The sequence below is a fragment of the Phaethon lepturus genome, unplaced genomic scaffold, assembly GCF_000687285.1.
Source record: "Phaethon lepturus isolate BGI_N335 unplaced genomic scaffold, ASM68728v1 scaffold12135, whole genome shotgun sequence".
In the NCBI taxonomy this organism is placed as follows: Eukaryota; Metazoa; Chordata; class Aves; order Phaethontiformes; family Phaethontidae; genus Phaethon; species Phaethon lepturus.
This window is the reverse complement of record NW_010542698.1, coordinates 11,977-23,999: the sequence shown is the minus strand read 5'-3', so window position 1 is coordinate 23,999 and position 12,023 is coordinate 11,977.

The window sequence follows — 12,023 nt, the reverse complement described above, 5'->3', positions numbered from 1 at the left end:
GTAGGGAACACGTTTATATACTCGACTCTTTCACTGACTTACGTGCTGCTAAGCAAGCTGTATTATATAACTGTGCCTCAGTTTCCCGATCTGTTAATTGGGAGTTACACTTCTGTACATATACACAGGTTGTAAGGCTCAATTCACTAATATTTGCCAAGTGCTTTGAGCTCCTCGGATGTGAGGAGTATTGCTATTCTGTTCCCTGGGAATTTCACAGTGGGATGCTGCCAGGATATGTTTCTCACTGTTCCCTGTTTCTCTTGGAAATGGACTGCTCCAAATCCATGAATGCGTGCCATATTTAAGATCAATGTACAAATAAATAAATACCATTTTTGTCACCTGTCCCTGAGCAACAGAGGTATAAGTACGCTTCTTAGGCCTCAGCCAAATATTTTTTCATGGGAACTGGAAATATGTTGAGGGAGAGCAGAAGAACAATCCAACCCACTGGGAACAGGACAGAAATGAATCAAAGGTCTCACCACTACAGTGGGAATATAGTACCTATATATCTAGTGAAACTAGCCTGTCCAAATATCCTATGCAGGATTCAGCTGATGTCCATTCAGGTGTCCATGAAATAGGGTCCATTTGATGTCAAGTTCAATGGCAATGCACTCTTTACAGCTGGTGGAAAACTAATCAGTACAGTTGGTGAGCACAGGGTACAAGAACCAAAGCACACATCAGCTTTCGGATGAGATTAATCTCATCTTTAACTCAATTATCTACAATGACCAAATTTCTACCGAAGGGAGCAGAGGGTGACTTGCTTAGATGTCAGATGATCAGAGACACCCACAGTCAGTGGGAAGGCTCTCACCCCTACCCCACTGACCCAAGGTGCAGCCTCTCTACCACGGCTCATGCCCACCTCCTGTTCAGAATGACCCCTGTTACTCCCCACAATAACTTCACCACCACGGCTAGAGCACTGACCAACAAAGACAGAAGGATTTGGCCCATGTAAGATGTTAGAAAGTGGAGTTTCTGTAGTGACTGCTTGTATTACACTGCAGCTGCACAACTGAGCATCACTGGCACATCCAGTCAGCACAAGGAAGCGATACACTGTACTGGGCTTTCTGTCTGTAACTGGGTGTTGCACAGACCTCGATAGAGTGTGCTTCGATGGAAGACACCTCGTTGGGTCTTTGCCCCTCACATGAAGTAAACTTCATGTTTGATTCCTCAGATGTTGTGGACATCTCATAACATTTATTCCATCCAGGGAGCTTCTATTCTTTTCTAGATGTAGGCATTGCCTTCATCTTCATTGTTTATTCTCTATTTAAAGAGACATCTAAAGGATTAGGATCTTCTTACCTTGTCTGCTTCTTGAGATGAAAGGCCAGGTTGGACGAGGCTCTGAGCAACCTGATCTGGTTGAAGATGTCCCGGCTCATTGCAGGGGAGTTGGACTAGATGATCTTTAAAGGTCCCTTCCAACCCAAACTGTTCTATGATTCTATGATTCAGCTAAATCATGATACATTCTTCTGGGACAGATCTTCAGGGAGAACTAATTGCTGTAGTTACTCGAGTAAATAATGCAGACCAGTTACAGCCTTTGAAGACTGGGCTGAGTCCATGGAGCTGTTCTGAGGCCAGTAACTATAATGACATGAGGGACAATTTTGGTAATTACTTAATTGGCAAAATAACCATTGACCTGAAAGATAATCTGTGTTCGGTTCAGTTTCATGGCTAAACTTGAAGAGAATAAAACCATCTGACAAAAGTGTAATTCATTATAATTTGGCATATTGAGAAGAATTCTTTGGCCATCAGTAATTCTTGGAAATACCTGTATTGCACCTGCTGGAGGCTTTCTGATATAGGAATACATGTCTGTATCAACTCCTAAGATTTAACCCTCACAGGACAAATGAATGAAAAAGAATGAAAACTGATTTTAACATTGCTGGACTTCTGAAATTGGCGTAAGTATAGCCTAGACAAGCATGCCTCACTTTTCTTATATGTCAAGTGCCTGGCATTTCTACTGATTCCATTTGAGTTTGGTCTGTCTTAAGATGCTTTCTAGATCTGAGCAATCAAAAAATCAAGGCAGCCAAACACCAAGTGCAATCTGAGAAATCTGTTTGTGAATGTCTTTGACAGTGGCTATGCCATGCAATTCCCTGCCCAATTCCCCCTCAAATTCTTCAGTTCAGGTTTCTAATTTCCTCCATGCCGAGTCATATAAAGGGAATCTTTTCTCAGTATTAAACCTGGCTGAAAATCCATAAATCTCCTCATTATAAAGGTATGTTCATTCCAAGAGAAAATCCAAGCAAGGACAGAGACTTAGGTGAGTCTTCACCTGCTCACAGAGTGCAGCCCCAGAGTAAGTGGGATTTGGGCTGCCCTGCACTATGTACGCTTAGCAGCTGAACTGCCTTCAAGTTAGCATTTTCTACGGTCTGTAAGCACCAGTTTACTATATGCAGCTGAAAAACACCAGGTCAGGTGTTTGTAGCCACATGATAAAATATTTAAGGATGTGCTGACCGGCCAGACAAGGTCTGCCTCTTCTTAAAAGGTATGCCCAGCAAGACCCTCTGCAGTGGACATCTCTGTATCCTCTGGAAGAGATCCGAGAAGAGGGGCAAGGAAGGTCTGATTAGCTTATTTTAATACTTATTTTTTCTAACACACTTTTCACTGAAACCTGTCACGGCTCTGTTCCGGAAAGGCGATGTCTATGCTGACAACAGATACGTGTCAAGATGTCATGAGCAAGGTGAGATCTGGAGACCATCCCTGGTCTGGGATGTGCATACAAACTTCGTCAGACTCCAGTTCAGGTTGAGTCCAGGGAGTGCATCAGCCTGGGAACTGCAGTTTATGTTTCTGCCATAGGTACCGGACAAAACAAAATGACGGTATCTGTGATTATTGGCCCTGGCAACATTTAAAAGGTCAGAACCTGTTTTGCAGAGCATGTTCACCACAAGGACGGAATCAGTTATTCACAATTTCATTTGAGAGCGCTGTCTGGGTGAATAGTATTCTTCGTACTAGGAATGGGTTAGATTTATCCCTTCTTCCATTTGTCCGTGACATTTCAGTTTAACAGCCATCAGTTTGTTTGGGTCAGATCTTCCTAGCACCTAGACTGACACTGCCACTTTGTTTACATATAGTTAACGTTAACCATTGGAATCCACTCTTTGCTGACTCTTGACTCCTACCAGTGACCAAGGATTTATTTCAGACCTTGAGATGTTTTTCATAATCAGAAAGTGTGGGTCTTTCCCCTGCTCTGTTTGAAGTCAGTAAGAAACCTCAAACTGATGCACTGGGAGCAGGATTGGGCCCTAATCTGCCTTTATTTATGAATTTCCTTGTGAAAGACGGCACTGATCTGGAGATGTTTTGCTTAGCTACATTTTTATGCTGATTTTTCAGTCACTAACAAATGACACACATCTGGAAGTTTTTGAAAGGTGAATCTGTGTTGACATTGTGTACCTCTCTTTGCAGCATTATTATCAGTCAAGTTTCCTCACTTCATATTCAAACTGAGAAAATGTCATTAAAGCAGAAGTGAATGTTTAGTTAAAGTATGCAGGTATAGAGAATGTGGTTTATGTTCCATTTAAGGAGTTGGTCCTTTACAAAAAATCTAGTCAGGTAATGGCTGTTGTCCTTGCCTTGGCTTTTCCCTGCACTGAATTAATCAGTCTGGCTCCTACCAAAACACGAGGGAGCTCAGCACGTAGAGAGATTGATTGAAAAGTCCCTAAACTGACTTTGGCTATGTTTGCTCTGTTTTTATCTGTAACTTTGCTGCATTGTTACGGTTCAGAGTGGAAATAGTTTTAAATTTTTCTGCTCCAAATTGTGGCCCGGCAGCGCCGCAAACTAATTCCCACCGGAACCCGTGCGTAGCAGGGCTGCTGACTTGTGGCCTTCAGACGAGCACTGTGGTCCAATCAGTTTGCACGATCACAGCCTAAAGCAATCAGAAAATGCAGATTAAGGAGCAAATTCAGCCCTGCTGCGAGCCCAGTTGTGTCACATCTGCCTATGTAAGAGCTGAATTTGTCCCGCTTCATGCAGAGCGTGGGAGAAAGAGCTGGATCTTGGCTCCTCGCACCCCACAGCCCCCTCCACTAAACTTTAGGTGCCTAAGAGCTGCAAACCTAAATTTTCTACAGCACTTCATGAATTAGGTGTGATACCGCTTTTTCAGGAGCCCAGCTGAATGTGGGTGTTCACTTTTGAAGACCATTTTCAGAGGTGCGGAGGAAAAAGGGGCCATTTTCAAGTGTTTTTAGCTGGGCACTGTGGGAAAAAATACCCTGGGTATCACCATTGCTTCTGATTATTTAGGCTGTAAGATTTGATCCTGCCAATTCAGCTTTTAGTAGCTTCCCTCTGAAGTTAAGTGAAGGAAAATACTGGAAGTGGGATCCTATTTCCACCCTCAAGAATATGCTGAGACTGGAGGTTACATGGCCAACTGCATTTTGTTTTCTAGTTATGGCATCTTATTATTACTAGTATTTGTGCCTTGCTCACTGAAATTTTCTCTCCATGCTACAAAGATGCTTTTCAGATTCTGGCTGACAAGGGAACACAACTTTTATACAAGTGGCCTTTAGTGCTCTTTATAATATTATTTATTGTAATTTTTAAACTGTATGTGTAATTTATATTCTGGCACTGTCCAATATTTGAACAACTTTAATATGTTTATTTCAATATATTATGCAAACAATACTTCTTAACTGATTTTTTATGTTCTGTCTTTAAAAACTGCACCACTTATTAATAAATAGAAATTTCAATTATGATGTGGAGGAATTTCTTTTCATATAACCCGTGGTATTTTCAGACATATTCAAGGCACACAGTGTCAAATGTCCCCCCAGCAAAGACATTGTCGAAGATCCTTTTGACTTCAGCCATGCAGGACAGAGCTTATAGCTACAAGTAGGCTTTATCCGGCTTCGTAGCTAGTTCTGTATATAATACAACACACAGCAGATCCTGTTATCTGTGACTTCTTTTGATCTAGTGGCCACATAACTTGCATGACTGTGGTCATGTGTGGGGGCTGAAATGAAAACTAGGGGAAAATGCATCCAAATTAGAGACAGTCATGTGCTAAAATTAGATGAACTTGCACACAAAATATAGAGAGAATATGGTAATGGCCCCAGGCTGCTCTGAACATCCTCTGCAGGGAATTTAACAGCTGGCTCCAGGGATAGGTTGGGAGCTCAGTTTCCTGAATTCTGCCCCTGGTCCTGTTGCTGCGTTTCTGTGTGGTCTTGGCCACATCTTCAGCGTCCGTCCGTCTTCCTGATGCTAAGGCCACCAGAAGGCTGCTCTCTTGCCCCCCAGCAACACTGTGGGACAGTATGGACTATTTAAAATGTCTTGCCCTCTTACACAAGTAGGAGGGTGTTACTGGGGAAAATCCACCCCAAACACGTTTCCTAGGTGGTTCTGTTCGTAGTTTTGGCTGGGGATAGCATTTTAATGGTATGAAAAATATATGTATATAGGGTAATGTAGGGTTTTTTTCTCCTAGCCGCTGGTTTGGAAGTTGCCACGCTTCCCTGGAGAAGGCACGGCGTGTCCACGCACATGTGCATGTCTCAGTTTGCTTGGCTGAGCGCGGCAGCGGGACTGCGGTGGGAGGAGGAGGACGTTGTACAGCCTGGCTGGCTGAGCGCGTTTGGTTTCTCTCAGGGACAGTAACAGTCCGGTAACAGTCCAATATCAAGTCGAAGATACCAGTTCCCGTTCTTGTTGGACTCCTTTTGCAACGACTGGAGGAAAATCAGTACTTTCCTGAGTTTGGTCCGGTCGGTCATATTTCGAATGACCCAGACTGCCTCTCTCAGATGATGCCCATCTCTAACCGGCTTCCTGCTTAACTATAAAATTGAAGCTGACCAGCTTGGACAAAAACATGCCTTTCAGATAGCTAAACAAGATGAGATGAATCCCACCCTATCAGTTCGGATAGAAGGCTGAAGGGTAATTGTCCTGAACGAGACAGGAGGAGAGCATGTGAAACATCCCCTCTTCCCAAAAAGATAGCTGGCCCCCGTGGGATGTTTTTAAGGCATTCCCTGTGGCATCAGCATCATGATTGTCACCAGGGAACCAGCTCTGCTCAACACTTGAAATGCAACCTAAAAAAAGATTTCGTGAATTTTTGTGGTAGGTACAAAATTGTTCAGCTGTTATTCCAGTTTCTTACCCCACTTCTATATCCCTATAAATTTGCAATAATTAAAAAAATCCTGTCATACTACAACACCCAGGTGTGGTGGTTTTAGTTTTATTTTGGTTTGGGGTTTTTTGGTGTTTGTTTTTTTTTTTTTTTAAAGGAGCCATTTAAATAGAATCAATTGTCTTACAGACAAACAGCCAAGTTCTATCATTTTTTTCCAAGATCAACAGTATTTTTTTAAACTAATGCATCAGAGTGTGGAATTCTGAATCTCTTGGGTTCAGTTTTCCACACCACTCTAAAGACTATGTACAACATTAACATTTTCTTTATTCCCTGCATTTCTTTCAAGGCAAACACAAAGGTACTTCAAAGGTATTCATACCTTTTACAGACCATATTACCATGCATTATCATTACTGACTTAGCAGAGAATGTCCCACTTTGAACTCAACAGCAGCTGCGCAGCAAAATTCTTTCGCAAAGAAAAGCAGACAACCACAGCAATGACATTTAAATGAGTATTTCACAGATACCATACGTGAACCACTCAGCTTTTGCTCACCTGAACTGCAACATATTGCATTAAAATTTCCTCTGGGCTGTCAGACAAATACATAAGCATGCCAAATCACTGGCTTTCACTAAGGCACTGGGTCTGATCTTTTAAGAAATGGATTCTAAATCAGGAATAAGATGTGGTAGATATTTGCAGGCAGAGCCCTGTTTATATCAGGGGAATCTTCCCCTCCTACAGGGTCTGCTTACATCTATATGGGACTACCAAGCTCATATATAAATGTCCTCTGCCTGAGCAGAGTAAGACCAAGACTTAATGGTTTAGAAAAGGTAAATATTGATGCTTCCAGTATGGCACATGTCAGGAGTGGAAATTTCTCAGTGTATCTTTCCCTTTCTTCTCAGGATGCTTATAAGGGAGCTTCGATTTTTGAGACTTTCCAGAGTCTTGAAAACTAGCTCAGATAAAATGATCTCTTGATTAACACGGAGCATCCTCTTGGATCACAGAGAAGGAATCAGGAAAGCCAAGTCCCACGGCACAGAGCAGCAGGAGAGCTAGACTGCCTTTAAAGAAATTGCCCTCTAAGATGATTTTTGGAGGCATACGGTCCTGATGGCTGGTAGCCTAGTGGGCCTGGGACAGCACCACAGCTTCTCGCCTGCTTCCTTGTGTCAGGTGCAGATGGTCAGCAGAATATACACCAGGGATCAAGAGAAAAAAAGGAGATGTAAGATGTGCTATGAATGTTTTGGCAAATTTGATAGGACCACTTATGTATCTGACACATATTATATCAGAAATAGCAACACTGGATAAATCATTAAGCATTTCATTAATTAATTAATTGATTAATTAATACCATTAAGTACTGAGTAAGTTCTGGACTTCTGCAACTTCTCTGTGTCTAATCAAAGCTTTATGAGTCTCTAGATTTACAAATGCAGAGTGCTTGATCACTATCATCTTGGAAGCCCCAAAGGAGCCGTGCAATGTGTTGCACAGGTCTATGAAAATCTCACGGGATGTATATAACATGCAGAGAAAAAAAAAGAAACCATCAGGAGTGCACCAGAGATGAACTGGCGCTGGGATTCGCTATATTCCCTGCAGTTCCCATTTTTCTTCGTAGATGGGAAAACAGAGCTCTGCAGTCACTGCGGCAGCAATCGTGCCCACCGCTTTGCTGGAGAAACATTGACCCTGCGGTGACCGTTTGGTGGCACAGCTCTGCAGGGAGATGATTGCAAGGGCTTTGTTCTCTTCAAGACTGTCCAATGAGTGTATCTAGGTAAATATGTTTTGCTCTACCAGCCCACGTGGCTCATCTGCCTCTGCTGTGATTTTTCTTGGCACAACACGCCAACAACATCGTTGAGTACCCAGCTACTCAGTTCTTGTGCACTTAAGGCGTTTTCCATGGGGCAAGCAGTGGCAATCTTCAGCTGATGAAATTCTGGGTGTCCCTGGTGCAGAAACCTTCACTTAAACAAGTAAATCAAGGTCTGGTGGCAGAAAAAAAATGTTTCTGAGAAGCATCATGTTGCTAATTTTCCAGCTGAGGTGAGTTTCTGACAAGGAAGGTGGCAAAAGCAGCTCACAGTCCTTTTCCACATCAGCTGTGATAACCCCATGTCTATTGTCATGATGTATTTTCACAATATCCATGCCTGCTTTTTTTCCTGTCTCTCTCCTTTTCCTCCCTTCCTTAAGAATGTGCTTGATTTCACCAGAGTCTTACAATGTCAGACGCTTTAAAGAAAACTGTTAGTTACTTTAGAAAAATAAATACACAAAACATTCTTACTGGAAACAGTCAAACGATGGCTGTAGAGTTTAGTGCTTGTTCTTTTCAGGAGGTCTTGTGCTGTTAGTACCATCTTAGCAAAAAGCTTAATAAGAAAATGAAAGAAAAAATGTTATAAAGGACAGGATTCATTTGCAATCCTAAATAGTTTTTTTGAAATGGGAAATAAATTTTATGATCGGGAGTAAATAAACGTTTATATATAAATATATATCATTGTCCTTTTAAGAAATGAAATTTGCTTTATGTTTCTAAAAGAACTGTAACAAAGAACATCATTATATTTTATTGTCCTTAATGAAATTTGTGCAAAAATAAATAAAATATTATTAGAAGAACATTGCTAACATCTGAAATAAAAATTCAGATGAAAAGAAACTTTACAGAGCTAGAACATTTCTTAAAAAAAATAAACTAAATAACTTGTAAAGTTGTAATGGCAGAGGACTAAAGGAGAAGTGTTGAATTTTAATCTTTTTTTATTTTTGAAAAAAATTGTAATTCACACAGTTGATACTTTTGTAAACAAAGTTTATTAAAAAATTACTCAAAAGTGCTTTCATGGAAGCAGTTACTGTGGTATAATAAAGTGTAACTGAAGATAAAACTTCAATCCTCCGGAGCAAGCTTGGATTAAGTTCGCTCGCTGGTTCTTTATTTAAAAAGAGCGCTTCGTGCTCTGTTGCGCGTTGGCAGCTGAGGAGAGAGAGGTACGGCTGGAGAAGTGCTTTCCTACTAGGTGTCTGAGGTGGGTTTGCGAGGCGCCTGAGGTGCCACAGCCTTCCACATGCCGCAGCTGGTCTCCAAGGGCTGGTGCGCACCCCGGGCAGGGCAGTGGGTGGCTGTACCCGAGGACGTCGGCAGACCGGGGCAGAACTGGAGCCCGTCGCTCATGCATATTGCAGCTTCTACATAGAAGCTTGTCTATCACAGAATCACAGAATCACTAAGGTTGGAAAGGACCTTCAAGATCATCAAGTCCAACCATTAACCCAACGCCACCATGTCCCCTAAACCATGTCCTGAAGCGCCACATCCACATGTTTTTTGAACACTTCCAGAGATGGCGACTCCACCACCTCCCTGGGCAGCCTGTTCCAATGCCTGACCACCCTCTCAGTGAAGAAATTTTTCCTAATATCCAATCTAAACCTCCCCTGGTGCAACTTGAGGCCATTTCCTCTCGTCCTATCGCTGGTTACTTGGGAGAAGAGGCCAACACCCTTGTCGCCACAACCCCCTTTCAGGTAGTTGTAGAGAGCGATAAGGTCTCCCCTCAGCCTCCCTTTCTCCAGACTGAACAACCCCAGTTCCCTCAGCCGCTCCTCGTAAGACTTGTGCTCCAGACATATGAAACACCTAAGAAAAAAAAGCCACAAGTGACAGCAGTGCATCGCTTCCACACCGTCTTCTCAGCCCACAGGGAGATAAAGCACCAACATTCAGCCTTTGCTTGCTCCCTCCTTACCAGAACTTCACGCCTCACTGTCCTCTCACCTACAGAGGAATCACAGGCTTTTGGCTTGAACGTGTGTTTATTTAAACTGCATTAGCAGGGACGGACCCTGCGTAGCCTTCAGCAAACGAATGCGTTTACTCAGTGATTTATATAAATTATGTGCCTATGCTGTGTTACTAAGATGACGTTAATAATTACTTCTTTTCTTGCTCTGGATTTTGAGACACTAGTTATGGACACAGTGCTGTGACACAAAGAGACGCTGGAAAAAGGAGGTGCGTAAAGGCTATACTCCTGAGAAAGCGACTTGCTCAGAGTGATGCTCGGAGTGAGAACACGGCATTGTCCCCACGAGTCAAAGTTGGGGCTGAACAATAGCCCCTTCCCCGGTCACCTGAGCATCGCTCTGCAGCTGAGGCAAGTTAAAATTACAGAGTCCCAGGGTGAAACACAGCATGAGGTAAAACCTGCTGAAAGTCAAATTATCCTCATAGCCAAACTTCAAACAGTTGGAATTGATCCCAGCGCGCACATTTTCCTGGCTATACCTGTTTTTGTCAGCTGTTACAGAGAGGACTTTCATCCCAGCCTTCTTGATGAGGTACTGAGCAACTGGTAATTAATCAGTAAAAGTAAGTCCTGTCAAAGAAAAGGTGTTTCCATATTCCTCAAGCTGCAGCGTTTAGTCATCAGTCACGAAAATGTTCCTTTTATCACACCAGTGACTTCCATACAGAATTGGAGAATTTTAGATGCAATGACATGCCACCGGATAATGTTTTTTCATGAAAGGCAGAGTGAAAGAAAACAAAGGTAGGATTGTGCATGTGTGTGCTCGCACATGTGCAAGCATCATGTTTACCAGCTCTAACTCTGTTAAATGTGGCTGTGGTTGCCTTCCAGCTTCCAAAGTTCTTGGTGAAAACAGGATTGTAGGACAGAGAGAGACACAGCCCTACCACATGCATAACACGATCCCATAAACATCTTTTCTGTGGGAAACCAGAACACCCCAAAACATATGACTGAAGTTGGAAACCAGAAAAATCACTTTCCCGTGCCTGACGCGCTGGCAGGCTGCAGTGTTTTAGCCATTGCAGCAGGTTTCTTCCTTCTTGGGGTAACATCACAGTTTTCTTTGCCTTTACTGGTCAAAGTGCAAGACTGGGACAACACAATTAAACAAAGACAAGCGACAACAAAACAAGCCCGATGACACACCAGTTACTCAGGCAATATCTACAATAATAAATGAGGTAGTGCTGGGGAGCCTTGCAACCCAGATGTCCATATGATTGGTAGGACCATGCCGCTGAAAGGACAATCCCAGGGCGCTCCTGACTGGAAGCTCCAACATTTCCCAAGCCAGGTTTGGAAACTGGGGAGAGGCTGGGGACCATTCCCAACAGGCAGTTTGTATGCAGCCGTCCTGTGCATCTCATCTGATGCCTCCCTTTGTGTTCTCCCTTTCTAACAGGGGTCAGAATGTTTCTCTGTTGGGGTTTTGCACAGATCCTTAAAGAAGTACCATGGATCCTTAAAGTACCAGTCCATTCCACGGGCTGACTGTGAATCCTTTTAGGTTGCCCCTCTCTAATTGCTACAAGGTTTTGAATTAATTCACACATTGAGGTGTTTGGTGGCTTATGATAAAACTACTGAATGGATGATTATCTGCTTTTAAGAGTGTTGTGTCTAAACTCACTGATTTCAGAGGAATCACTTGCAGTGCATGGGAGTAAATGGGAGCAGAATTCCACCCACTGCTTCCAATAGTGATCATCTCTTGGGTAATGCTAAACATCACTCATCGCCACTGAAATTGCCCTAGGTCATTGGTGTGACCAGTTCTCTCTTCCTTCCTCGCCACTCAACCGCAATGCCAGGCACTTTTCTGTTTTAACTATGGTTTTGTTCCTTTTGATTTTCTACATTTAAGATAAGCTTCAGGTTTCTCCTCCGTTCTCTCAACAACGCCCCTTTTTTAAATCGCTTCTCCAAGGATGGCTAAAACTTCATCAAAGGGCCTTAA